Here is a 26,567-nt window from a genome sequence, read left to right as displayed (position 1 = left end):
GTAACAGTGCTGATATCAGTGAAATATAGTATTAGACTGGATCTTATTACTTCATTTTTAATGTTGACATTCAGTTAAATATTACTTTTGTTACTTGAGATTAGCCTTTTCTTTTCCCTTTTCTGAGAACAAGTACAATTATGTTACTAATGAGATTTTGAGAGATTAGGGTATAATAGACATTCTCATTGAATTATTAACATGCCGAATTCTAGAGTTCTGTCCTTTGCAAGAATTCCCACATTTCATTTTAGATAAATAGTAAGTTCTCTGCAGCAGTGGAGGCTTCAGAAGCCTTTGTGGATTCTTTTGTCATTTAAAAAAAAAAAATAATTAATTAATTTATTTTTGGCTGTGTTGGGTCTTCGTTTCTGTGCGAGGGCTTTCTCTAGTTGCGGCGAGTGGGGGCCACTCTTCATCGCGGTGCGCGGGCCTCTCACTATAGCGGCCTCTCTTGTTGCGGAGCACAGGCTCCAGACGCGCAGGCTCAGTAGTTGTGGCTCACGGGCCCAGTTGCTCCGCGGCATGTGGGATCTTCCCAGACCAGCGCTCGAACCCGTGTCCCCTGCATTGGCAGGCAGATTCTCAACCACTGTGCGACCAGGGAAGCCCTCTTTATTCATATTTTAAGTCGAGGTTTTCCTACTTCCCTGCCTCCCATCGAGTATAAGCCCCTTCTGCACTTTTCAGCGTAACCAGGTCCGATCTCAGCTGTAAAACTCATCTGACTTCTCCGTGTAATCGTTCTTGCCTCATCCCTGTCTCAGCCCCTGACTTGAATTCTTCCCACTTCCCTCCACACTGAACCAGCAGAGTACTGTTTAGTTGTGTAATTGTTTATATACTTGTGACGTGTTCTCATGCACATATTTACTCTGTCCCATTTAGAGTCAGAAAACTCTCAAGGATGTAAAGCACATCTTCTCTTTCCCTAATAATCCCCAAAGCCCTCGATGCCATGCTGTGCCCCCAGAAGGGAATCAGTAAACCTGATACAATGCATTGGAGCCTTCTCTTCGCCCCACATTTGCTTTAGGTGGTCTCCTGCAGAGCTCTGTGTAAAGTAATTGAGGCTTGGGATTTGTGCTCTCATGCTAATGGTTATTACTTCCTTTATTTTTGAAAAACCGGTTGTTGGGCTCTAAGCTAAACATGCTATTTTCTGCACCCAGCAATTCTCCATGAGAAGCTGCCTCTCAGTCTTATGCTCTCCTAGGCCATCCTCCTCCCCGCCCAAGTAGGAGAAGGATAAGAGGAAGTTGCAATATTTACTCTGAGATGGAGAGCCTTGAGCACTTGCGCCCTGGGGCTGCCTCTGGACCAATGTTTCTGTTCAGCTTCTCCCAGGTTTTTCAGCAAGAGCTGTCAGAAACCAAGTTTGTGCCTGAAGAGCAACTTCATCTGTAATTTCCATTTCTTTCTACTCCCTGCTGTGTTTCTTGCTATCTGGAAACTTCTCGCAGAGTAGCAGGCTCTTGGCACCACTAATCCTTTTCCTCTCTCAAATGCCATATTCTTCCTTGGAATGTTAGTTTCTTTTTCAGAAAATTCTATCTTTGTAAAACTACCCAGAAATCAATGTTAGGCTTTCAGCTGTGAAATTACTTCAAAGAATGAGTTATAGCAAAAGAGGTGTCATTCTTTTGAAGAGCTTAGATTTTCTGTTTATAGAGAAGAGTTCCTGGGAATTTATGTGCTTAGCTGAAAGTATTAAACACTTTTTTCTTCAACATTAATTTTTCTTCCTGGGTTTACAGAGGAGAAGGGTACAAGTTAAGGGCTCTGATCATGGTTTATTCTCTAGCTTGGTCATTTGAGGCAAGTTCCTTTACATTCATGGACTTCTATTTTTCTCTTGTATTGATATAAAACGATGAGAAGTGTCAACTGAAAAAAAATACACAGCCTGAAAGTTGAGAATTATGTTTTATTTGGATTTGCTAAGGACTTAAGCCGGGGAGACAGCCTCTCAGACAGCTCTAAGGGACTGCTCCGAAGAGGTAAGAGATGAGCTAAGATATATAGGAGTTTTTGCAAACAAACAAACAAAAAACAGGTAGTCAGAACATCAAAAACTTACTGTTAACTAAAGAAAAAGCAGACTTCTCAAGTTAATAAATTTAGCACTTTTCTATGGATGGGACATGCAAGAGTCTGGGCTCATTAAAATCATTCCTTTGATATGTGCCTTTACTATCTAGGGCCAGTATCCTGTTTTCTCCATCCTGAATCCCCTCAGGGTGCACCATAGGTGTAGCTGCAATGGCTGGTGGCTTGATGGCTGCAACATCCTTTGCTCACTGATATGGCAGGCGGCATTCTTCACCCACAGTAGAGTGACATATGAAAAAGATATTCTTTAAAGCACCTTTCAAATTTAAATGTTATTATTCTACCACCAAATTCCCATTCTCAACACCAGATAAGACTTAGTATTAGTGTTGCTGAAAATACATTTTTTTTTTTGTTTTTGTTTTTTTTTCCATCTGCGCTGCTTGGCATGCGGGATCTTAGTTCCCTGACCAGGAATAGAATCCGTGCCCCCTGCAGTGGAAGCGTGGAGTCTTAACCACTGGACCACCAGAGAAGTCCCTATTGGGGGATAGTCTTTTTTTTTTTTTTTTTTAAATATTTATTTATTTATTTATTTTTGGCTGTGTTGGGTCTTCGTTTCTGTGCGAGGGCTTTCTCTAGTTGCGGCAAGCGGGGGCCACTCTTCATCACGGTGCGCGGGCCTCTCACTGTCGCGGCCTCTCTTGTTGCGGAGCACAGGCTCCAGACGCGCAGGCTCAGTAGTTGTGGCTCACGGGCCTAGTTGCTCCGCGGCATGTGGGATCTTCCCAGACCAGGGCTCGAACCCGTGTCCCCTGCATTAGCAGGCAGATTCTCAACCACTGCGCCACCAGGGAAGCCCTGGGGGATAGTCTTGATTAAAAAAAAAAAAAAAAAAGAAGAAGACAATCCACATGAAAAAGAAAGAATTTTGAGCCAGTGCTCAAAACTTTAGTCAGGGTGACTTTCATGTTCTAATTTGAAGTAAGCAAGTGGAACATTCATTAATGGGAGGCTTAGGTAATCCCTCTTTTATCAAGATTAATCACTTATTTTTACATTAGTCATTGTGAATTAATATAGCAATTTGATCCTTCCTAGTTATCAGGTTCTTTTTGGTGACTGTCTTAGCCTACATTAATTAGAAGAGAATAAAGTACGTAGGTCTCCACTTCACAACCAAGCCATTAGGTATAACATAACAACAAAAGCAAATATTGGATTGAATTGTGATTTCCTCTGTCAACTGAAAAACATGCACAACCTCAAAGTTGAGAATTACGTTTTATTCAGTGGACATACTGAGGACTTAAACCGGGGAGACAGCCTCTCAGATCCCTCTGAGGGACTGTTCTGAAGAGGTAAGGGAGCAGCCAGGATATATAGGAGTTTTTGCAGAAAAGAAAACCACACCAGAAAACCCAAGTAGTTGGAACATCAAAAGATTACTGTCAATTAAAGAGACACCAGACATCTCAAGTTAATGAATTTAGCCCTTTTCTTTGTGTGTGGGCTGGGATGGCTGCAGTGGCTGGTGGCTTGATGGCTGCAACATCCTTTGTTTACTGGCTCGGCAGGTGGCATTCTTCATCTACACCCTGCAGGCTCTTGCTGTCGAGGAGGTACAAACTGCCATCCAGCCTGTTTTCCTAAACTCCGTAGACTCAGCAATCTGTCCTTTAGACATCTTGATAAGTGTCTTAATGAAAGATTTATGCCAGGCTGATGTGACAGTGTTCTTGGGGCAGGATTAGCTCCATCTCTAGTCAGAATTTGGTGACAGATTCCACTTAAGGCAACAGGACACAAGACCCTGTTGGAGCCCTAGGGGGAGGACACCATTTAGATTCCTGTATATCCCTGTTCATCAATGGTAAGGGTACAGTTTTTGAATCAAATGACATTTCTTGAATTCCACTCAGTTCACCTGTGAGAACGCTTTGAGTTACAGCTCAAGATAGCAATAGTTCATGCTCTTACGAATAGCCGTTTTTGGCCTCTCTCTCTCTCTCTCTCTCTCTCTCTGTGTCTCTCTCTGTCTCTGTCTCTGTCTCTCTGTCTCTCTGTCTCTCTCTCTCCCTCGTACACACACACACACACACACACACACACACACACACACACACTACACTACTTGTGCTGAAATACTTTAAGATACATTATTTCAAACTGTATAACAACATAATAAAAATTTCTAGTAGTACCAAAGGATATGTCTCTGTTTGAGTACAAAACTATACGAATTTTGTGTAACTTTCTCAAAGTAGTCAATGAATATAAAAATATGTATGTGTAGATAAATCCCCCCCCTTTTTTTACATAAATAAGAACATGCTGTAAATACTGTATGTACCTTGGGTTTTTTTTAAACATATAAATTCTCCTGGATATCTTTTTATAGCAGCATATATAATACAGCTCTGTTTTCCAGTATATATATTGTGTGAATATATTTGTATAATTTATAAATTAATTTATATTTATCATTTATAAAGTAATCCATATTGGTTACATGTCCAACATTTTGTATTTTTCACTAGTCTCTGACTGAGTGATTGTAATCATGTGAGCACTCCCAGTTTGAAAATATTAGGTCTAATTGAAATTGATAAGTTCTGTCATTCGTGAGACCATAGATTGGCAAACTTTTTTTTAAATGAAGAGCCAAGTTAATAAATATTTTAGGCTTTGGGGGGCCATAAAGATTCTGTCTAAAATCTGTTCTCATAGCACAAAAGTAGCCCATGGCAATATGTAAACTAATGGGCATGGCTGTGTTACAATAAAATCTTATTTCAAAACCAGGCTAGGGACTTGGTTTGGCCTGAGGGCCAGAGTTCGCTGGGCCCTGCAACTAGACCAGCAACTGGAAGTGACCAACTTGTGGATGAGTTTCCACAAGACCGCAAGCTCCATAAGGGCAAGGATCGTATATTTTCATGTCCAATTCCCCCCAGTGCCTAGGTAAACAGTGACTCAACAAATATTTTTTGAATTGAAGAATTCATTCACAGAAGAGGTATAGAATCAACCCATTGTTTTACCATTTACTGTCTCTGAACATGAGCATGTTGTTTTTAGCTGAAGATAAATGTATCACAGTCTCTGGTTAGCCCTCACATGTATAGCTAAGGAGATGCATAGGTTTTAAACATATGCTGTTACTAATCATAACAAAACAATTTCACCAAGAAATAGAAAAGAAGTTTTTAACAAAGCTGAGGTGCCTACTTCATGCTGTAAGTTCCTGCTGTTTTGGCTGATATTCTGCTATCAAACTTTACTGGATACTGTGTTTGTATTACTGGTTTCATTCAAAGCGTCTCATTATGATTGACCCAATTTGTTTTCTGTTGTCCATAACCAAAAACAATTGAGCATCACTGATACGCATACTCTCTTCTTTAAGTTTTGAGAAAACTACTCAGTAATATTTATTAGGAGCCATTATTTTTATCATATATATATATATCAAATATATATATGTTTTATCAAATATATATATATTAAGGAGAGAGAGCTAGAAAAAGGATCTGTGTCTCACTGTGATACAATTCTGTGCTCTTCCTACTCCTGCTTCTACCCTGCTATATTGAAAATATCTATATAAATGTGTCATGTCTCGTAAGCAGATGTGCATTGTAGAATTCATTTCTTCCTAAACCATGAAGCACCATCCATAAACAAGCTGAACTCCCTGAAGCCTCTGTAAGCCACACTGAGAGAAAAACCTAGGTCAGGTAGAGCTGTGTTCACATTCTGGGCTAGAGAGATAGTTCTAGGCCTGATAGCCTTATAACTTCAGCCCAGAATGTCAGGCTCCCATTACTTTGGCCCTTTGGTCCAATCACATTGTTTCTGATATCCTAGCCTTTAATTATTTGAATCCCCAGTCTTGCTCAGGAAGGTGAGCTTTTGCCAGGTTAGTCAGCCTTAAGCTAATGGCTGAAAGGATTGTCATTGGCCCCTGTATCCAACCCAGCTACTTCCTGATCTGAAGTAGCCAAACCAACTGGGGCACAAATAACCGTGAAATCCTCATGGCCACACTTTCCCCTGGCTCTGAGAGAAGGTTCAGGAAAAAGAACAGAAATGAACTTTTGTAAAGGGATTAGCTTGGGTGAAGAACATTATCCATAACCAAATAAATGGAACCTGGTGACTCACCAGGCTAGCCTTCAAGTCACCAGTGTCTCTGGGGATGTTAGGGTCTGTATTTCATTTCTGCAAGTTTAAAAACATCAGATAACTCTGGAAGGGTACGGTACCAGAGGTCAAGGTACAGGTCTACAGATGGATCAAGCAAACATATCAGACTTAATCTCCAGAATTATCCTCTGAGATTGGTAGTACTGTTTTCTTCATTTTGCCATTTGCCCAAATTCTTGCAAGGATTCAGATACAGACCATTGAACTCCAGAGCCCTGACTTTTAACATTGTGCTATAATCCACCATTTAGAGTAGTGGATCTCACAGAAAGGTAAGTAGGATCACTGCACTGCTGTGATAAGCATTATCCTATCAAATTCTTGGGAAGAATAAATACCATAATGTATGTGGAGTGCCGTGTACAATTCCTGGCACCAAGTTAAGCACTGGATAAAATGTAGCCCTCAACATTAGCAACTCACATAGGCTCTGGGCAAATTAGCAGGAAAAGCCTTCTTAATTTTATTCAATACGGTGTTAAAATCATCTAAGCAAGTGCACAACAAGATATATATACCATAACCTGGGAAAACTGTCTTGCTTTCTTTTTTAAAAGAATTGAATTCAGTGAGAAACAGCTTTTAATGGTTGAAAAGTGAGAAGTGTAGGGAATAAGAGACTCTTCCCTGTGTTTATATTTGAGGCTTGCCTTTCTTCCTTTCAACTTTATCTTCATAACTGCCTCCCCTCTGGGTCTGTGTCTTCTTCAGTTTAAAGAAGGTGGCAAGACAAGTCCTAGAACATTTTGTTTGTGTGTAATTGACATGACAAATGATGGGCTCTTACCTAAGAGGCCCCAGATAAGAGGTTGGTTACTAATGCAGGGGAGGACCAGTGGGAGCAATTGTTTCTTGTCTCTCTTATCAAGCCCAGAACAATCTTTCATTTACTATATTCATGCCACAAGAGCACAGGCAATATTAAATTCCAAAAAAAAAAAGGAAAAACTCTCCCACAGAAACAGCTGTGTTCATTACACAGCCAGTTTACTACAGTGAATTGCTAGAAATGGAAAAGTTTCCATTTCTTTTTGTGTTTATCCTTGATAGTTGTCTTATAAAAACTGCCTTTTGTAAATAAGGGAAGGCTGGTTTTAAACAGCTTTGACTAATATCTGTAGTTGGAGTATTACGTTATACAGAGTTTCAGAAAATTAAAATAAATCTGATAGAAAGACATGTATCTTTCAAAGAAAATATTTTGAAGCATCCTGGCCACAGAGTTCCACTTTTTCCCCATCTTACATGTAAATTGGATTGTGTTCCTTTTACATCTACGTTGTCACTTAGTCTAAAACCTGAGAGATGTCATTTAACCTCAGAGTTGGACCCCACTGAAAGCTTGTTTGTGGACACTATGCTGTCTTTGTGTAAATGTTCATTGCTGATGCATACTACAATGGAAAAAAAATTAGTTTCTTGAACACCAGAAAATAACCACCTGTTAATCTCACTGGGTTGTAGCAAACAACCCAATGGATTGGTGGATTCTCTGAGAGTAGGAACTTAACTGTGTTCTCTCCAGGTCTTATTCAGTTCCAAGCACAGTGCTGGTAATTCTTGAAGTTCTCAGTCAATGCTGAAGAACTGAAAAAGAATCCACAAAATTCGGATGACCAGATTAGCCTGATACGCCCTGATACAGAATTCTGTCCATGGCAGAAGTATTTGCTGATTAGGGAAATGGAGTAACTACTACAGGCAGCCAGAATCCCATTAAGCATGGTGCGTTAATTACAATAAATAAAAATTTGGTGCTTGAGAAAACGAGTTTTGCAAAGTATCCATATTAATATCAGGGAGTGGCCTAAGCCTTGGGGAGATGAGCGTCCTCTGCTTTTAGATTAATAAAGCTGGGCTTTTGTTTTGTTTTCTTGTTTGCATTGTAAAAGAAGACTTGTTAACTTGTCACCTACATACTATTGTGTGAGTGACTAAATAAAGGTAAAATCCCAGGTATATTCCATAGTGTTGACAATGACTGAATGTTCACTCTGATGGGAAATTTGTCAGTTGAGGGGGTTATCTCCTTCACACTCCTTAAAATCTTTTTCTTCATTCAGATTTTCCTAGCTAGTGTCCAAGTGTTAAATTTCCTGTTGTGTAATATAGACTGTCTCTGTTTCTGTCACTGTCTTTCCCTCCCCAGCTTGGCATCAGGGATATCTAACGAAGTTTGCTCAGTACCCTTGGTCCCTGTCACAATATCAGGCAAATGCTAGACGCTGAATCAGTGTTTAATGAATTTCTCTTGAATGGATGTTATCTTGCTTCAAGTCATTCATGCAAACATTGAAGAGGACAGACAGAGCTCTGCTGACCTCCTCTAGCAAACCACTCTCTAGTAGACCTCAACACGTCAGTCTGTACTCTTTGGTTACAGTTGTTCAACCAGTTACTAATCTAACTAATTGTAACTGGTTGAACAACTGAACCCAAAGGGTGCAAAGTGGAAACATTTCATTGGGAAGTCGGCTCTGGACAAAGGAAACACCACCAGACCCCCTTCAGTATGCAAAGGGGAAATTCCTTCTCAAGTAGAAGCTCCATGGTGCCTCTCTGAATTATCATTAATTTGTAATGCTGTGTGAGTCTGTGTGTATCATCTGTTCTTTGGGTGAGGCTTATTTGAAGTGTAAGGTGCTGCCTCCATAGAGGGTGATACTAACCGAGTGTTAAATAACTGTTGTCTGAAAATAACCGATGATATGAACAATAAAAAGCTTTTAAAAATAAGACATGTTTCTTTTATTGACAGTTGTCCAGTCCATCAAGGTTGAAGTGAGATATGCAATGTGAGATGTAAAATCTGATGTGAAACAGACAATAATTTGTGGTTTATATGAGGGAGTGTATCCATGTACATTTATGCTTAAGAACAGGAGGCTTTTAGGTCATTATTCTAAAGTTTGTTTAGAGAATAAATTTACTTTTTATTTTCTTTAAAATAAATTTCTTTCTCTTGATATTGTACCGTATTCGCAAAACGTTATGATAAAGCTATTGCTCATTGTTTCACAATGTTTCCTCTGTGAGGACCCAGGGAACATTTCTACCTGATGCTTCAGTATCAAGAATAGCCCCATGTTGTCTGAATAACTTCAAACTGTAAAAGATTATGTTCTCTTTTGGCTGCTAAGAAGCTCACTTTTCACCTATGGTACCTGTGGGATGCATTTTGAACAATAACTTGTTTTCTTATTTTTCCTTAGCACCACCAAATCTTTTTTTTTTTTTTTTAAGGCAGACTATAATTAATAAATGCATAGCAGACAAAAACCTGTTTTTAGATGAGATTGCTGTTGATATATGAATTCATCTGTCATCCAGCTTCCCACCTTATTCTCTCCTGCCATATTTCTATTGACTAGGGCTCTCTTGTTCCATGAAGAATTGATTAACTTTTGCCATGACCTCCATGCCAAGGCCACACTTAACATCTTTATACTGCTCTCTGCCTTCAGACCTCTATATCCACCTGTAGGTGCTCTTTCTCCTGCGGGGCCTCAAACCTGAATGCAAAGCTGTCCAGTAGTTGAGCTATTTTTCATGAGAAATCCAAGAACCTGTAGCATGGGTGAATTTGACAATTTTGCCAAAACCCTGAAGTGTTGTGAGGAAGATTCACATTGACCATGCACCATGCAGCCTTTTTTGTCTTGCTGGTCTCATCTCCTCACCTAGGCATTCCTCTTGGAGTATTAGCTTTCTAAAATCAGCACTTCTATCCTCACCATGAGACCTGCCCTAATTGTGAAACTCCCTGGGTCTGTGTTAGAGGGCTTCATCCCCCACCCCATCCCTGAATTCTGAGGAATGACATTTTCTCTGCCTTGTTTACATTTTCTTTTTTTTTTTTTTTAACATCTTTATTGGAGTATAATTGCTTTACAATGGTGTGTTAGTTTCTGCTTTATAACAAAGTAAATCAGCTATCCATATACATATATCCCCATACATTTGCTTTTCAGTACTAATTATTCTAGATAAAGGCATTCACTCACTCACTCAATCATTCATTTAACAAATCTCTTAAATGTATCTACTGTGTTCTAGATACTGGAGAAACTAGCATAAATAAATAACACAAATAAAGCCCATCTCCCTAAAAGTTCAAATTGAAGGAGTTCAAATTGGGGGGGTTAGAGAGCAGAGATTTAAATAGATTAGAGGAAAAATACGTGGTGAGTGCCCTGATTAGCAATATGCACAGGGCTTTATGGGAGAGGGTCTCACGTGGAGTGGAAAGGTGTGATCTCAGGTGAGTCTTAAGGAGTGAGGGTGGGCTTGGGGGAGGGGAAGGTGGAGGCTCCAGGAGGAGGGGAGTAGCAGAAGCAGAGATGTTGAGGCAAAGGAATCACATGGCATGTTTGATGGAGGGTCATTGACAAGATCTGAAGCTGGAAATAAACAAGGACTGATTTCTAGGGACCTTGTGTGCCAGGTTAAGGACTTTGAGTTTGTCCTGGAACCATGAAGTATTCCAAGTAGTGGGGGGAGGGGGCGAGGTCAGATCCTGGAGGCTGAATGGAGAATAAGAATGCAAGAACAAGATTGGAGGCCAGGAGTGTTAAAGGAGGTCACTGATGTGGCTTGGGCAAAACATCACAAGGGCATAAGCTGGGTGGGTAGTTCTAGAGATTGAGAGAAGGGCGTTAATTCCGTGAATGTGTAGTAGATATAATTGTCATGTTGTACGAGTGTACTTGGGAGGAGGGGACTGGTCATTTAATAAGTAGTTCTATCACTGGTGGATTGGTGATTTCCTCAGTTCTTGCCCTTTCAAGGAAAAGAGTTCAGTTGAGAGGTGTAGAGCGTTTTTAAGTAGTAAGAGTTTTATTAAGCAAAAGCGGAAGTATGCTCTCGAGAAAGGATGAGAGCGGGTTGTCTGGAAACCAGAAACAGCCCTGCAATGGGGCAGGGGTAGGTTTTTTAGAGTGGTGGTCCCTCCCTGTGTCCTGCGTCATTTGACTGACAAGCTGATTGACAGCTTTAGGTTATGTAACTTTTCTCCTAGTGCGCAGACGCTTACCCGTAAGCACCCAAGCAAAAGCCACGGTGGCGGGGGTGGGAACTGCAATGCTGATTTGTTACAAATGTGGCACAATGAACCCCCGGGTACCTTGAGTCACCTTTTAGGTCTTGGTGCGCCCTTGCCAAGCTGTGCTGGTGGTTTTAATCTTGCTTGGTCCTGGTATGGCTGGAAACCTAGCAGTGGTCCTTGGCCACAACAGGGAGGATCTCAGGGTGTGTTCTGGTCACCAGTGTCCAGGTGGGGGAGGGAAAGATGACTCCATCCAGGATGGGGCAGGGACCTGCTCATGTCTAACTACCTAACAGTTATTGGTCATTGGTAAATAAGATGCAGAAGAAGGTGAGGTTTGGGGGCAGGTAGAGTGAGTTTTGGAGGGAGGAAGGGGCTTGAAGTTCTATAGAACAGGAGGATGGGGAAATCTAGGAGGCAAATAAGTATAAATAAGTATCCAAACACCTCATGTATACATTTATATAAAACGTGGATAAATTTATTCTCCTTCTTTGCCCATTTATTGGGTATTTTATATAAATATAGTTGTTACACCTGGTAATTTTTTCCTCCCATATAATTTTTGGAATGCAATAATGTGAATCATGAAGAGATGACCATTTCTATTTAATCTCTGCAAAGTTGTATTCTTATCCTATTTTGATTTGTAATAAAATGCCTAAGTTGGTTTTTTCTAACCTGAGGCACATGATTTATAGAAGGAAAATAAAAATGTCGAAGGTATAATTGCCCAAACTTGGGATGTTGGTAAAGTGATATAATATCAAAAATGTTTTTTCTCGTTAGCTGACTACTGAAAAGTTATATTAGTTGTGTTTACAATTAACGGATGATTTCTCTTTAGGCCAGAACCAACAGAGATTGTAATCCCTCAGCCCTGCAATTTTGAATGTTTTTGTTCTCCCTTTTGGAAGTTTTCTAGGTATTCTTAGTTGGCAACTGGAAACAGTTCAGTAATGGCTATGCAGCTTCCTCATGCATGGTATTGAAATTTGTGACCAGGGATCCCTGTAGAACTACTATTGAAATTTCAGCCCACTCTTAGATTAAATCTACCTGTACAAGCTCAAGGGGTCCTGCCTGTGGCTGTCTGATCAATACTCTATAGCCCCTGTGCAGAAGAAACTACTAAGATTTTCTCAGAAGATAGACTGTTGAAATTGGATCTAAGTAGTAGACAGTGATTTAAATGAGGGATATACTGACACTTTGCATCAATCTAGACTTGGGAATAGTTTGAAAAAAGTAAATTGCCTTTTGTCTCAGCTTCAAAGGGATAGAGATGTTAAATATCCCTTGTTCTCTATTATTGCTTCTTAAGTAAGTATTTTTCAGGAAAGTGGTATAAGTCAGTCCATAGACAAGGCTCCACTGACCTTTGATCATCAAATCATCCTCCCCATCTTCCTCTTTGTTGCAGTCACTGCAATCATCACCACCACCACTACCACCATCATCATCGTCATCTCATTGTCATCACCACATCATCATCACAGATAGCTCCACTTCTTGGGTGCTCAGGTTTGCCTGTGTTTGAATTAGGCATTATGGGTCCAAAGCCCATGTTCTTAATTTCTACTCCATACCTCTTTTCTAATAGCCCAGAGACTCGCGTGGGTGGGCAAAAGGTTGGTGCTGTGCTTTTAAAATGGATTTGAGATCTAGTAAGTTTTGTTTCTATTGGTGTCTTTTATATAATTTTGGAAGGTAATGTGAGAAGACTCAACCTTTTGAATTTTAAAACAAATTTTGAGATACTTGTAACCACCAGCTGTATAGCTATAATTTATTGCCACATTTAGTGTATTAAATTGTAACAGGTACTTCTGATTCTTACTCCCCACTTCTCCCTTAAAAAAAGCATTTGTTAATTTAGCATACCTCCTTCTGTCTGTTCCATGAAACTATAATTTCTTACAGACCTATGAGAGTAATACATTTCCCCAGTTCTCAGTAGAGATGAATGGGTTAAGAAATTCTGCTTCAAGATCTCAGGTGGTAAAAGCCATTGACACTGAAAGCTCTTCTGCTTCCTCTGATGGAGAATGTGGTAATGGAGAGGTACAAAGTGAACCGCATACCCAACAAGCTAATTGCCCACTTTGAGGCCTCTCTCAGGCCCAAGTGCCAAGTGAAACCTCTGCTCTCAGGGAAATTAGGCAACTGACACAGAGATTGGGTTCCTTAGCCTTATCTAAATCTGTGATGCACTGGTGATAGTCTGTGCTGATGAAGGTGATTCTTTGAATCAAATGCTTGTTGATGTGGGTCTTCTGAAGTGGAATGTTGATTTGATATTGCCATCCCTGTCATAAGAGCTGCATATGTAATTATGGTTTTGCTCTAAATAGATTTGCTTTTGGACTCTAAAGCACGCCCTGTTACTTCATGTTCTTGCTATCTCCCAATCTCAAAAAAAAAAAAAAGAAAAGACCAATAAATCCAAAATATCTTTCAGCACCATATGTGGGCTTGCATTCTTTTTACATTTAGTGTCGTAACGTTTTCAAACAACAAATCAGTTTGTAGGTAAGGTTCCTCGTGATAGGATTTGAGCATGCATGCATGTGATGCTTCCTATCTCTGTCCTACCTGACCCCTCAGGTTGGTAATGGTTTTAAATGGCCCAGTGGGAGATGAAAGCACAAGTCAACCTTTCAAATATCCATACAGTGTAGAAAGTCAGGGACCAAGGTTATTAGCACGTGATCTGCTAAGAGGGGACAGGGCTATTTCCCTCCCCTCTAGTACATACCCAGACACACCTCAGCCAACCATTCACAGTTTGAAAAACATGATGGGCTTTCTCTGGTCCCTGTAGAGGATGCTGTTCTTTCTCCTTCCTTTCCCTAGCATGCTGCTGCCTCTCTCCAATCTCCAGGTCAAAGACCAGCTCCTCTCAAAAGCCTTCAGACAAAATAAGGAGCCTCTCAAAAGCCTTCAGGCAAAATAAGTCAGAAAGAGAAAGACAAATACCGTATGATATCACTTATATGTGAAATCTAAAATACGCCACAAATCAACAACTCACAGATACAGAGAACAGACTGTGGTTGCCAAGGGGGAGGTGGGGTGGGGGAAGGAAGGATTGGGAGTTTGGGATTAGCAGAGGCAAACTATTATATATAGGATGGATAAACAACAAGGACCTACGGTAGAGCACAGGGAACTATATTCAATATCCTGTGATAAACTAAAATGGAAAAGAATATGAAAAAGAATGTAGATATGTATAACTGCGTTACTTTGCTGTACAGCAGAAATTAACACAACATTGTAAGTCAACTATAGTTCCAGAAAACTAAAAATAAAAATACGTAGACTGTTACTTGTTACAGTCAGTTGCCAGTCTGTGATTTGTAGGAGCAAATGATCATGGGGATGCAGAGTACTCTTTGGCCCTGCTTCTCAAAAAGTACTGTAGACACGTGGTCCCTCCCAAGCCTTTGACTTAGTTTGAAAGCTGCCTCCCTACTAGTCCTGAGATCTCTATGCTGGATCTTTTACTTCAGACTGTGGCAAGAAGAGCGTGGACTGGTTGTGCATTCAACTCAGAAGTCCAGAAGCTCTCTTGATGGTTTCCCACCCAGTTGCGGCATATTGCTGTAATCCCACACAACAGCTGAAACATCTTTTTCTCATTTCTCTAGATTCCTGTAACATTTGATGTCTCTACCATGTAATTTACATTTAATTCTAAGTTGTTTTGCATCATTTTAGGTTATTTCAAGTATCAATGTCTTGCCTTCCTCAGAAGATTTTTTTAAAAATTCCTTTTAGAACAAGGGCTCCCTGCACAGTACCAGGTAGAAACGTGGAGTAAACCACGAATACTGACGTCACCTCAGTGTTACTTAACCTCTTCTCAGCAAAGAAGGCCAGTCTGGCATATAACTCATTCTTCTAACCTGTACCTACTTTATAGAGGAATAAATACACTGAGTTAGTGGGAGTTTGTGAATGAAGTGACCAGATTTTTAATAAGATAATGCAATTTTTTTTAATTTAAAAAAAGCTGCTAAATGAGAAGTAGATTTGGAAGTGGAGACTGGGGTTGGGCAAGGGTAAATAATTGTGCCACAACTTAGTGCTGGGAAAATGTCTGGCTTAATCTAATGAATAAATATGACTGTCTTTGAAGTCTTCCATCCCTTCCCCACTCCCCAGTATCAATTCAGATGCTATCCATGTTGGAGTTACCCCTACTTATCTCCACACTTAAGGCAGCAAACTTTGATGTCTTATTTTCATATCCATTTATCTCTTAGAACTGATATTCAGAAGAACAAAGGTAGAATAGATTTATCTATGCCTAAATCCTATCCATAGACGATTTCAGGCTTATTGTAGCTGAATCTTATTTAGGCTCTTTTCATTTACCTTCTCACTGAGAGATGGATGGTTACCTAGAACCTTTGATACTAAGGTGTGATAAACTACTTTGCTAGGAAGTAGATAAAGAAAAATCACTTTCCAGTTACTTAACAAGTACATCCCTTCATATCTCGTCTAACTTATGGGCCAATAACTGTACTCTGGGACCCTCTTCAGAGTCTTTACCAGAATGGAACCAAATGCATTTTTTAACGCCTTTTAATTAAAGTTTCATACCACTGAGTCCAATTATCTCTAAGGGTAAACAGTGAATCCACAATAAAAAGTTCCATTTGTTTCACTAAAATTTGTAGATACGTGTGACATTTTAAAATATTAATTCAATTTGACCTTGAAACGAATGAACAAAACTTCTTAAAACATTTTTTTATGGTTTATCACATTTCTTTTTTTTTGGGGGGGGAGTTAACTTTAATAACCACATCTAGTATATAGCACAAATCTATGTGATGCTGAGAAAAACAGTGGAAAACATCCATAGGGATAAAGATTGTTCATATAAAAATTTTGAAATGAAGTGTTATTTGGTAAAGACTGTGGACATTTGTATGAAGCACCTCATGTTCCATTTGTTTATTTTACTATGTTACCAGCTTATGGGACTTAATAGGGACTTAAATTTCTATAGGGCATTTTGCTCTTGGAGTTAATTATTGATGAAATTAAGTCTTTGTATATGTTTTGAATACTAAAATATGAGATAAATTGGTGGTTATTTCTTTGTGAATTTGAAGCCTCAAGTATTTCTTATGTTTGTTTTTCAATGTTCTTTCAAATAACCGATCCCCTTGTGTTCCTCACTTAAGCTACTTCTTTAACATTTTGTTATTAATCTGAATCTCTAAGAGAGTGACCAAAAACCTGAAGAAAACTGAACTGTTAAATGGCGTCTGCTAACTGTTTCTTGAACAGTTGAAGGATTTTACCTTTAGACTAATATGCCATTTGAAGATTTGGCAACTCCATCCTTTTCTTGTAGCTCCCCAGCCATTTGTTTCAGACAGGCCCCTTCTCTCTCTTACTTGAGAGCATTCAGTTCTCATCCCTAGGCAATCAGTAGAATAAAGCACTGGTGCCGGGCCATTTGCAGGAGGAAAGAAAGAACCTATATACATTGGAGTGCTTTGTTATGCAAATATTTCTTGTGTTGAGATACAGCCTGAGTACATTTATTAAATATCAATAATATTCATTTGCTTATTATTTATTCATTCAACAAATGTTATTGAGCTATGCACTAGGCTTTGTTCATTCTTCTAATTTTCAAAATTATAATCAATTCTATTTTTATAACCTATTATTTAACAAAGTACTAATACTAGGATCTTTCTTTCCAACTGGGTTTTGGATGTATAACATAAAGGTCATGAGATCGGGCTCTAGAATCAGAGAACTTATGAAAATCCCAGCTCCAACACTTTTTAGCGGTGTGACTTTGGACAAGTTAATGAAATTCTCTAAGCCTCACTTACTTCATCTTTACAATGGGGATAATAATAATACTTACCTCACCTCCATTTTCTGAAGAGTGAATGAGAAAATGCACGTAAAGTATATTACACTGGGCTTGGCAGGCAAGAAGGTACTCAACAGATATTTTTTGCTATTGTTATTAAATCATAGTGCTTGGCTACTTGATTGTTATAATCTTTCTCAACATTTATTGAGCATGTACCTATGAAGTGTACTCAAAATAAACTTGGACAGTCAGAGAGACAGCACCATCTGGCCTGTTGTGTTATAAACAAAAGCCCTAAAACTGGATCTGGCAGTGGTGAGGGGAACAGATGCTCTGAATGCCTTCTAGAATTTGTTTTTCACTATATGTTTAAGCTGTGATGAATGTCATTAATGTCATCTCTCCTTTTATTTTAGGTAAGTACATCACCATTTTTGAAACTCTGTGCAGATGGGTAAGTCTTGCTGTTGGAGCTTTTCATGTTCATTTGCATACTTGGAGAATCTGGACCAGACAATGTGCTTATCACGGTCAGACAAATGCTTTTATTTTATTCAAGCATCGATCTGGAAAGATAACAACATTTCCCACACACATTCCATCTCTGTTTCAAATCTTTGGCAGAAAAAAATGCATTCATTATTTAAAATTGGATAACATGTTATGTTTAATCTAAATAATTGAAGATTGAGGTTTTTACTCTGTCAGTAGAAGGCAGAGTATTTGAGACTTTAGGAAAGAAAAAATGATTTCCTTTCAATTGACAATTGTAAAAATCTCTCTGAAGTAAACATACAAACCTTTACTTTTCTGCTTGCAAATGAGGAATCTTCTTTTTTATTTTTTTTGGGTGAATAAAAGTCAGGTATTCCATGAGTAGATTATATTAATGAGACATAATTTTGTAGCAAATAGAAAATGTGGCTAATAGTCCTTCAAGATCATGTGTACAGAGCATTGTAGAGAGAATTACTGTTATGAGTGAGAGTTTGCATAGTTAATTTAGTATTTCTATAGTTGGCTGTGATCTATCCCCATAGAAACTGAAGTGGAAGAAAAGACCTTAAAACAAGGGATTTAGTATAGACCTAAGTTGGATGTGAAAGATGATTAAGCTATGAAACAACTCACAAAAGGAAGTTATGAAGTCTTTGTCACTGGTGAACTTTAAGAACCACATGGACAGTTCTATTTGTATTAGGAAATTAAGATTTATCCTGCCTTGGGACAAAGTATTGAATTGACTAGTTGTCCTCAATGATAAAAATCAATTTGCTCCTCCAGATTTAATTTCCCCTACTTACTCCATGTATACTCTGTACTTTCTGTGTTAATCTTCTTCCAAGAAGCCAATGCTAGAGTGGGATTAGAAATGCAAGGATTTTAGGAAATGCTCATGTAAGAGAAAATAGAGAGGGAGCCAGATAAGGTTGAGTGAGAACTGGGATTATCATATAAATTTGACCGTAAGTGAAGAAGAGAGACATGTTGGGTGGAAGCATCCTAGATTGGGTTAGGTAACGCCTTACATATGAAGTCCTTAAGCCAGAATCGGCCACAGAGGAGTCCTGTGTTTCCTGGGAATGGGTCCGCCTCAGTATCTCCACGTGATCAGTCATGGCTGGGAGCAGGTCATGGGAGGTATGGTTGTAACTCAAATGCTGCAGTGGATTTCAGAGGCAGCAGCTGGGGACCCTTGGCCAATTATCGTCCCTATAGTTGGAGTCTGCAGTACATTCTTGTGGCCACCACACTTAGGCTCCTAGGTCTTTGTTCTTTCTGTTTCTTGTTCTCTATTACAATCCCTCTCCTACCATCATTTTTGATCCACATCCTGCTCCTTCTTCATGCTCAGGTTAGTTAGCACTTCCTTAATGATGTGGGCAAGCAAGTGGCTGGTGGTTATAGCTCTTTTTTGGAATTATATGATTCTATGTATTTTCCTATGGTATTTGTTGCCTTTTATTGTCCATTTGTTCAAAAATAATCATCGAGAGTTGTGCTTGTGCTAGACATCTTATTCTCTGGGGAGGGGGTCAGAAAAATTAAGGGCTGTGTAACATTTTGAAAAGCTCATGGTAGCCTAGTGGGAGAGACAGTACTATAAAATACATTAAATTAAATTAATTAATTTAATTAATTAATTAATTAAATTAAAACACAGTGTAAAAGAGATAGAAGTGTGAGCAAAGAGCTATGAGGAAACAGAGAAGGAAGAATTACATTTTGGGGGAGAAGGGAAGGTAGTGCTGAGAGAGGGAGGAAAAACTTCATGTAAGAAGTGACACTGAAATTTGTCTTGAAGGATGATCCGGCAGCTAGGGGTTGCTGGTGGAGTGGGCACCATGTTCAAAGGAGTGGTGGCTTGAACCATCATAGAGAAGGTTGATGGTCCAGTGAATCTTACATGACTTATACATACAATTGTATATAATTGTAATTCAAGTATCAGAAACAAACACTTAGCTCTATCAAGTGTGATACATTCTAATACTCTTTCTTTTATTGCAGCTCATTAAGAAAATTCTGGTCATATCCCACTAAATCGATTTCATAACTTACTAATAGATTGCAGCTCACAGTTTGAAAAATGCTTATGTGGACAAAAATAGACATTTGTGTTGTTATTCAGAAATAAATCTATGAGAGCCATTTATTACAATCGGGTCTGAAAAACAAAAGCCAGCCAAAGAGTCTAAGTACTTTCTCACTAACAAAGGTATTTATTTTAATTTTTAATTTGACGTAATTTGAGATTTACTGTAAAGTTGCAAGAATGGCACAAAAGATTCCTGGGTACCCTTCACCAAGAGTCCTCTACCATTCTCATTTTCCGTCTTTTCTCTCTCTCTCATCTATCTATCTATCTATCTATCTATCTATCTATCTATCTATCTATCTATCTATCTATCTTCTATCCATATACACACATGTATATACACAAATATATGTTTATTTTTATAGTTTTTTTCTTCTGAACTGTTTGAGTAAGTTGTAGATGTGATACCCTTTTGCCTTTAAATATTTAAATATTTCATAAAACATGGAATTAGTTTGCATACAGGTCAGTGATCAAAATTAGCAAATTAATAGTGTTACAATGTTATTGTCTAATCTATAGACCTTGTTTCAAATTTCAATAGTTGTTCCAATAGTGTTCTTTATACAAAAGAAAATACAAATGAATGCTTTGCAATTAGTTGTCATGTCTTTTAAATACCCTTTAAACTGGAACAGTTTCTGAGACTTCCATTGTTTTTCATGACAGTGGTGCTTTCTGAAAAATACAGGCTGGTTGTTTTGTAGACTGTCCTTCAGTTTGAGTTTTACGTTTCCTTGTGATGAGATTCAGGTCATACCATTTTGGCAGGACTATTACAGGAGTGGTGCTGAGTTCTTGTATCTGGAGGCACATGCTGTTGTTTAGTTGTTTCGTTCCATTGCTACAGTTTTAACTTTGATCATTTGGTTAAAGTGATGTCTGCCATGTTTCTCCACTGTAAAGTTACCATTTTCCTCCTTTGTAATAAAGTGTAACTTGTAGAGTGTTACTTTGAGACTATGGAAATATCCTGATATTTCTTAAATTTTTATCCAACAGTTAGAATTCATTGATGATTTCTGCCTGGATCAGTTATTATTATGATGGTTGCTAATGGCGATCATTTCTTCTTCATTTATTAGTTGCCATCTTATCATATGGAAGAGTGTTCCCCTCCTGTTTATTTGTTTGTTTCTGTATAGGTTTATGGATTCTTTGTTTAGCAGATTATAGTCCTTTATTATTGTTACTTAATATAATTATTTATCTTGATGCTCATACTGTCCCAGATTTGGACAGTGGGAGTTCCTTCTACTTGGCTCATTGCCATTTTGACATGTCCCTATCATTCCTTCAGTACTTTCTTATTTTTTGGCACAAGAGATCCAAGACTCTAGTACTTTCCCCTGCCTCAGCTTTGGAACCAGCTGCTTTTTTAAGGATCCTTTTTTCCTTTTAACAGAAAAAAAGATATTTAGAAACCAAAATTTGGAGAGAGGGTGTGCTCATTGCTATTGGGGAGTTTTTACTTCTAGGCTCTCTCAGCAGATAGATCTGGGGAAAAAGTATATGTGTATACATACTTATATACATAAATGTGTGCATAAATATACATACCGGCGCATATCTGTATCCATGTGTATATCCAGGTATCTCTATAGATTCAGTCTGTGATTGCACACTGATACTTCCAGTTCCAGTCTAATACCACAGTATTCATTCTATCCTTCTCCATTTTCATCTGTGTAACTCCCTTACAACAGTAGAAAACCTGGCTCTCATTATTCACAATATATTGCATGTTTGCTTAATCCTAGAATGTAATTTACAAAATAGTTTCAGAATTGCTAACCCATGCCTCTGTGGAATAAAAAGGAGTACATGGGGAAAAAAAAAAAAAAGATTGTAAGCCTTTAAATTAGATTTTTAGCATTCTTTTGGTCTTGTATACCTAATCCTGTATTCAAAAGTCACTTGGTGAGTTCTCCCTTCACCCACATTCTCATCCCCCTTCAATGCAGTCGCGTTATTCATTCGAAATATGATTCAGTTGGTTTGTTTCAGTTTGTAAGTTTGTTTCCACCTAGGGCTGAATCCAGCAATATGGGGATTGACATTTTCTATTTCTATATTTAAAATATGGTGCTAATAATCCCATTTCCACAATAATGAGAATTGCCTCACACCATTAAATACCCAGCCGAAGTAGGTACTATTTTTTCCTGGAGTATATAACTACGATTTAAGCCAGAGGATCTGCTGAACTTTGTCTTGGACTAAACTTCAGGATCATCTGGAAAAAATGTAAGAACAAATGTTAGTGCAGGAGTGTTTTCAAACATGTTTCTGAGTGAATTACAAATATATTTCTCGGTTTTGATAGCTGGTTATTTGTACCTCATCTTATTTTGATTAGTGTAGATGATTAAGATTAGGAAACAAAAGCAATCTTATTATTTATTTATGTATTTTTCATGCTTTTTTTAAAAAAAAAGGACTTAAAGCTATTCTAATTTTAAAAATGTACAAAGGGACTATGTAAAGCTTAGAAACACAAATGTAAAAGTATATTTCGTGTTTAGAGTTAAATTTAGATCTGAGTTTCCTCAAGACATAGTAAATAGGGAAACCTGATAATATTTATATCTTTAGCAGTAAAACTTTCATCCTGTAATTAATGCTAAGATTTTTCATTCGTGTCTTTGTACAAAGCAGAGCAACAATGTCTTTAACGACAGTTTTATGTGAGTTACCTAAAAGCACATTATTCACTATTCATTGTGGGTAAATATAAGTATTCTTATACTTGATACAAGTCTAGTTATTGAACCATTATCCTATGTAGGAGTTTTGTAAGTGTTTAAGTCATTACAGGTCTGATGACTTGATATTTGGAAACAACTTAGTATACATATCAGAATGGCTTTTCAGCCTTGCCATTGGATTACCTTTGTCATATATCACTTGGCTCAACTTAACTTGACAGGAACTTGATTAGAGAAGCTAGATGGTGTTCACTTGACATTTAGCCCTTTGTTTGGAGTGTGAATAATCTGAGATTTCTATTGGAGTAAGTTCTAGAGGGTTTATATTACAGGATTATAGTTAGCAAAATTACCAAGAAAAGTTTATGGATGCAAGATAACCACAAATATATCTGTTACCTATTTAGAGCACTTGCATTGGAATTTCTTAGTGTTTCTTATGTAGTCAAAAGCAATAAAATAAGATAAACTACAAAGTATTATGTTTTATTTTTTTCCTTTTTACAATGGAAAAGTAATCACTGTATCAAGATAATCAGTTATGTTTCAATCAGTATGGAAAACACCCTTCCTTTAAGCCATTGTTCCTATGACACTTAAGTTCTCTAGTCTAGAAAATGTTTCCAGGCTCAGCAACTTTGGAATTAAAGTTTATTGCCCTTTCCCTATCCTATAGCTGTAGAAATAGGAACTGTATCATTACAAGAGAGACTGGCCATGTAATACATATTATGGGTTAAAAATAATTCTTGAATTCTTCTACTATTGTTGTCTTTTGCCAAAATAGAGAAAATAAGTTGAGGGAATAATCTTGTCTCTGAGTCTTTGTTGAGATTAATTTGAAATTTTACTGGAAACATTACAAACAGTGATACCTAGTGTGTTACATAAAGATGCTCATTAATGAGTTATTGATAATAGTCAAATGTTTGGGGTGAATATATATCAATAGCAGACTATTTAAAATTATGATGCTCCCATATATTTACAAAAATATGATAGGGATATTAACATTAAAATTTGTCACAAAACTATACATACTGCAGTTGGTTACACATTTTTAAATACTTATATTAAAATATGAAACCAGTTCTATCTGATAGAATTATAGATATTGTTTCCTTGTGTTTATAGTTAGACCTTAAATAAATTTTGAAATAATGTTATTACTTTTACAATGAAAAGTTATGACAGAATATTGCAATAAAAATAATCTAGCAAGAATTTTCTTTAACATCACACATTTCTTGAAAGCAAGCCAAGAATACTTTTTTTCATTCCTTTGATGATGAGTTTAAGGTATTTGAACAAGTCTTAGGGGACTAACCCTTCATCTTACTGCCTTAGAAGTTTATGCATGCACCTCAGTTTTAAGCAATGAGTAGATCATTCATTTACTTAATTCATCATTTATTGAGCACTTATTATATGCTTAATAGGACTTGAGAATACAAAGATAAGTGAGGGTTTTGGCCCCCGGGAACTAAATGTTTAGTGGAGAGATGATCATAAACATACACAAATCCATGTTAGGCTGTGCCAGAGTGTGAACAATGTGGTTGGTGACAAATGACTCTTCTTGAAGACTCACAACCAGGAGGGGCTAGAGGGGACAAATGGCTGGGGAGTGGGGTGATCTGGATTCCTGGATTGTTGAGTTAGCTCAGGGCTAATTCAGAAAACCTTCCACTTCTAATTCTTCTATTAAACACCATTATAGTAACAGTGTCCATTCTGCTGTTATTAAGTTAGTCTTGGTCAATAACAGCCTTAGAGTAATGTAGATCTGCCATTCCAAGCATCAATTCTGTCTATGTATATGTAAAAGCAATTTGACTGAACTTTATAATCTATAATTCTGAGAAATCCACAACTCGAATTGTTCTTTTTCAGAAGAACAATGATGAAGAACAATAGAAGAAAATTATTGCCAGTGTAACTTGATTTTCTGTGCGTCTCCATTGCTCATCTGTCCCAGATGGTTCAGGCTGATTGCTGTCTCTCTCTCTTAATGTGATAAGCGTCAATAAGATGATTACTTCAAAAAACCTTAAGCTTCTACTTAGAAAAGGCTAGATAAATGCTAAGTAGTGTGTTATTTAGGTGGACCAAGAGAGGCCAGATCACTAGAATACAGATAGCATATAAGTTAAATCACTGGTGTAAGACTGCTAAACAGTGAAGAAACATTTTAATATATTTCATCCAGAATATGCCTTTCTGCACATATGCGATAGCAAATAATGTCTATTCTAACTGTTACTTTGTGGGCATCTATACATATAGCTACTGATTTTAAAAATTATGTACTTTAAACTGTTTTTTCTTTCAATTGACAAGATTGGGGAATTTGGAGTTATAGCTATTCTTTTCTTTCACTTTTTTCCCTTTTAAAGCCATCCACATTTTCTTTCCTGCTGCTTTCTCACACAATAAAATATATACATACTTAAGTGTATGTATTTTATATCAATATATACTTTGTATAATGTCTTTATGAAACACAGAATAGTTTGAGACTTAAAATAGATAAAATGATTCTTTACACTCTAAAAAATTATAAAGTCCTTCAGCTTTTAGTAGCCCTCAGCTGCCTTATTTATCACAAATTTAACACTGCATCTAGGTTTAATCTGTATTGTAAAACACAAGTAGATCATTTCCAAACCTGTGCTTGTCACAGAGAAGGCCTTTTATAAATATCGGTTGACTCAATGAAGTTATAAATAAATAAATGTTTTTAGCCCTTTGAAATATATGAAATGTGTCTAAAAATATCTGTTACTCAAAGTCAATGCTAAACATAAAATGAATTCCTAAGAAGGCTCTTCCAGGCGTACAACCATATGGATTAATGTTTCAAAACTAGTCATTAAAAACCTCTTTCAACTGATTTTATTTTCCTATTTCAAAAGACAAATGCAGTTTGTAGTGTCATTGCTTAGAGTTCCTGTTTTCTGTTTCACAAAAAGTGTGTACTTGTGTTATTGAATATACAACTTGATCCCTCATCTCAGTTAGCAAGCAAGCCCTCTCTAAATTTAAAATCATTGTAGATCACACTGTGATCTCTTAATATTAATTTTGTCACAAGCATGTTTCTTAACAGACACTTCAAAATTACTTTGAAAACTATTGCTGTCTTGAAAGTTCCGTGTGTGTCAAAATGAGAACTTTGGGTCACCAAGATCAGCAGAGAGCATCTCCATGAGAAAACTTAGTCTCAGAGAGGTGCAGTAACTGCTCAGACCACAAAGTAGAAGAGTCACACTTGCATCCAGGTCAGAAGGCTCTGAAGCCCTTTTAGTTTCCTTTACAAACACTGCTGATTTGTTCCCCAAAATATCATGAGAGTTTGTATGTCCATTGTCATTTCATATCCTTCAAACAACTATAGGTCGGGAGGCTGTAGCCCACAGACACATTTAATTATCTTAGGGACAAACAGCTGTGACTTTATGATTGAGAGTTATATGGCTAAGCTGTAGGTATCTATGGACGTGTTGGTTAAAAACAAACAAACAAAAAAGCATTCCTTTCCACCCTGTGACAGTCTTTGCACTTTGAGAGTAGTAGTGTCATGGGAAGTTTACTGTAGATTGTGGAACAATTACTGACTTGAATCCCAATTCAGCAACTAGAGAAATCCAAATCTACTTTTTTTGAATTTTACTCTATAGAGAAATTAAATGTTTTGAAATATTTATTTGGTAAAGGGCATATCTGAATAGTCTCACTGAAATTCATTATACCCCATAGGGAAAACCTAGTTACAGTTAGTCGAAGTACAAGCATAGATACTATATAGTTGATGATGACACATATATGCCATGATTTGCCTAAAACTGACTGGACAGTAAGAGTTGATTAAGGAAATTTCCTGTGGGGATGAAACGATGTATCAGGCATGTTCCTCGTCTCTGTGGAACTTTCCAGAGGGAAAAGACTGGGCCAAATCTGTCAGGACAGTATGAGCATCCTGGCAGGACAGCATGAGGCAAGTGTACCTCACACTATTTGTATCTTCATAACACCATGATTAGAGTAGAAGAGCAATCATGTGCTTTTTCCTGACAGTAAGGAACTCTTTTGGTTCCA

General features: G+C 37.7%; 1 protein-coding gene and 1 long non-coding RNA gene across 11 annotated transcripts in view; both read left to right on the top strand.

Annotated features, from left to right (window-relative positions):
- Window positions 1–26,567, top strand: part of PDE4D (phosphodiesterase 4D) — a 1,112,988-nt gene that overhangs the window by 445,660 nt on the left and 640,761 nt on the right. The gene's annotated exons all lie outside the window — the stretch shown is intronic.
- On the top strand, window positions 322–13,739 carry LOC309624442. The gene is made up of 2 exons (XR_014241927.1): window positions 322–2,588; window positions 2,907–13,739. It is a non-coding gene; the product is annotated as an uncharacterized lncRNA (long non-coding RNA).

Source organism: Balaenoptera borealis (assembly GCF_965194805.1).
Source record: "Balaenoptera borealis genome assembly, chromosome: 2".
NCBI lineage: Eukaryota > Metazoa > Chordata > Mammalia > Artiodactyla > Balaenopteridae > Balaenoptera > Balaenoptera borealis.
This window is presented reverse-complemented; position numbering and strand designations above follow the sequence as displayed.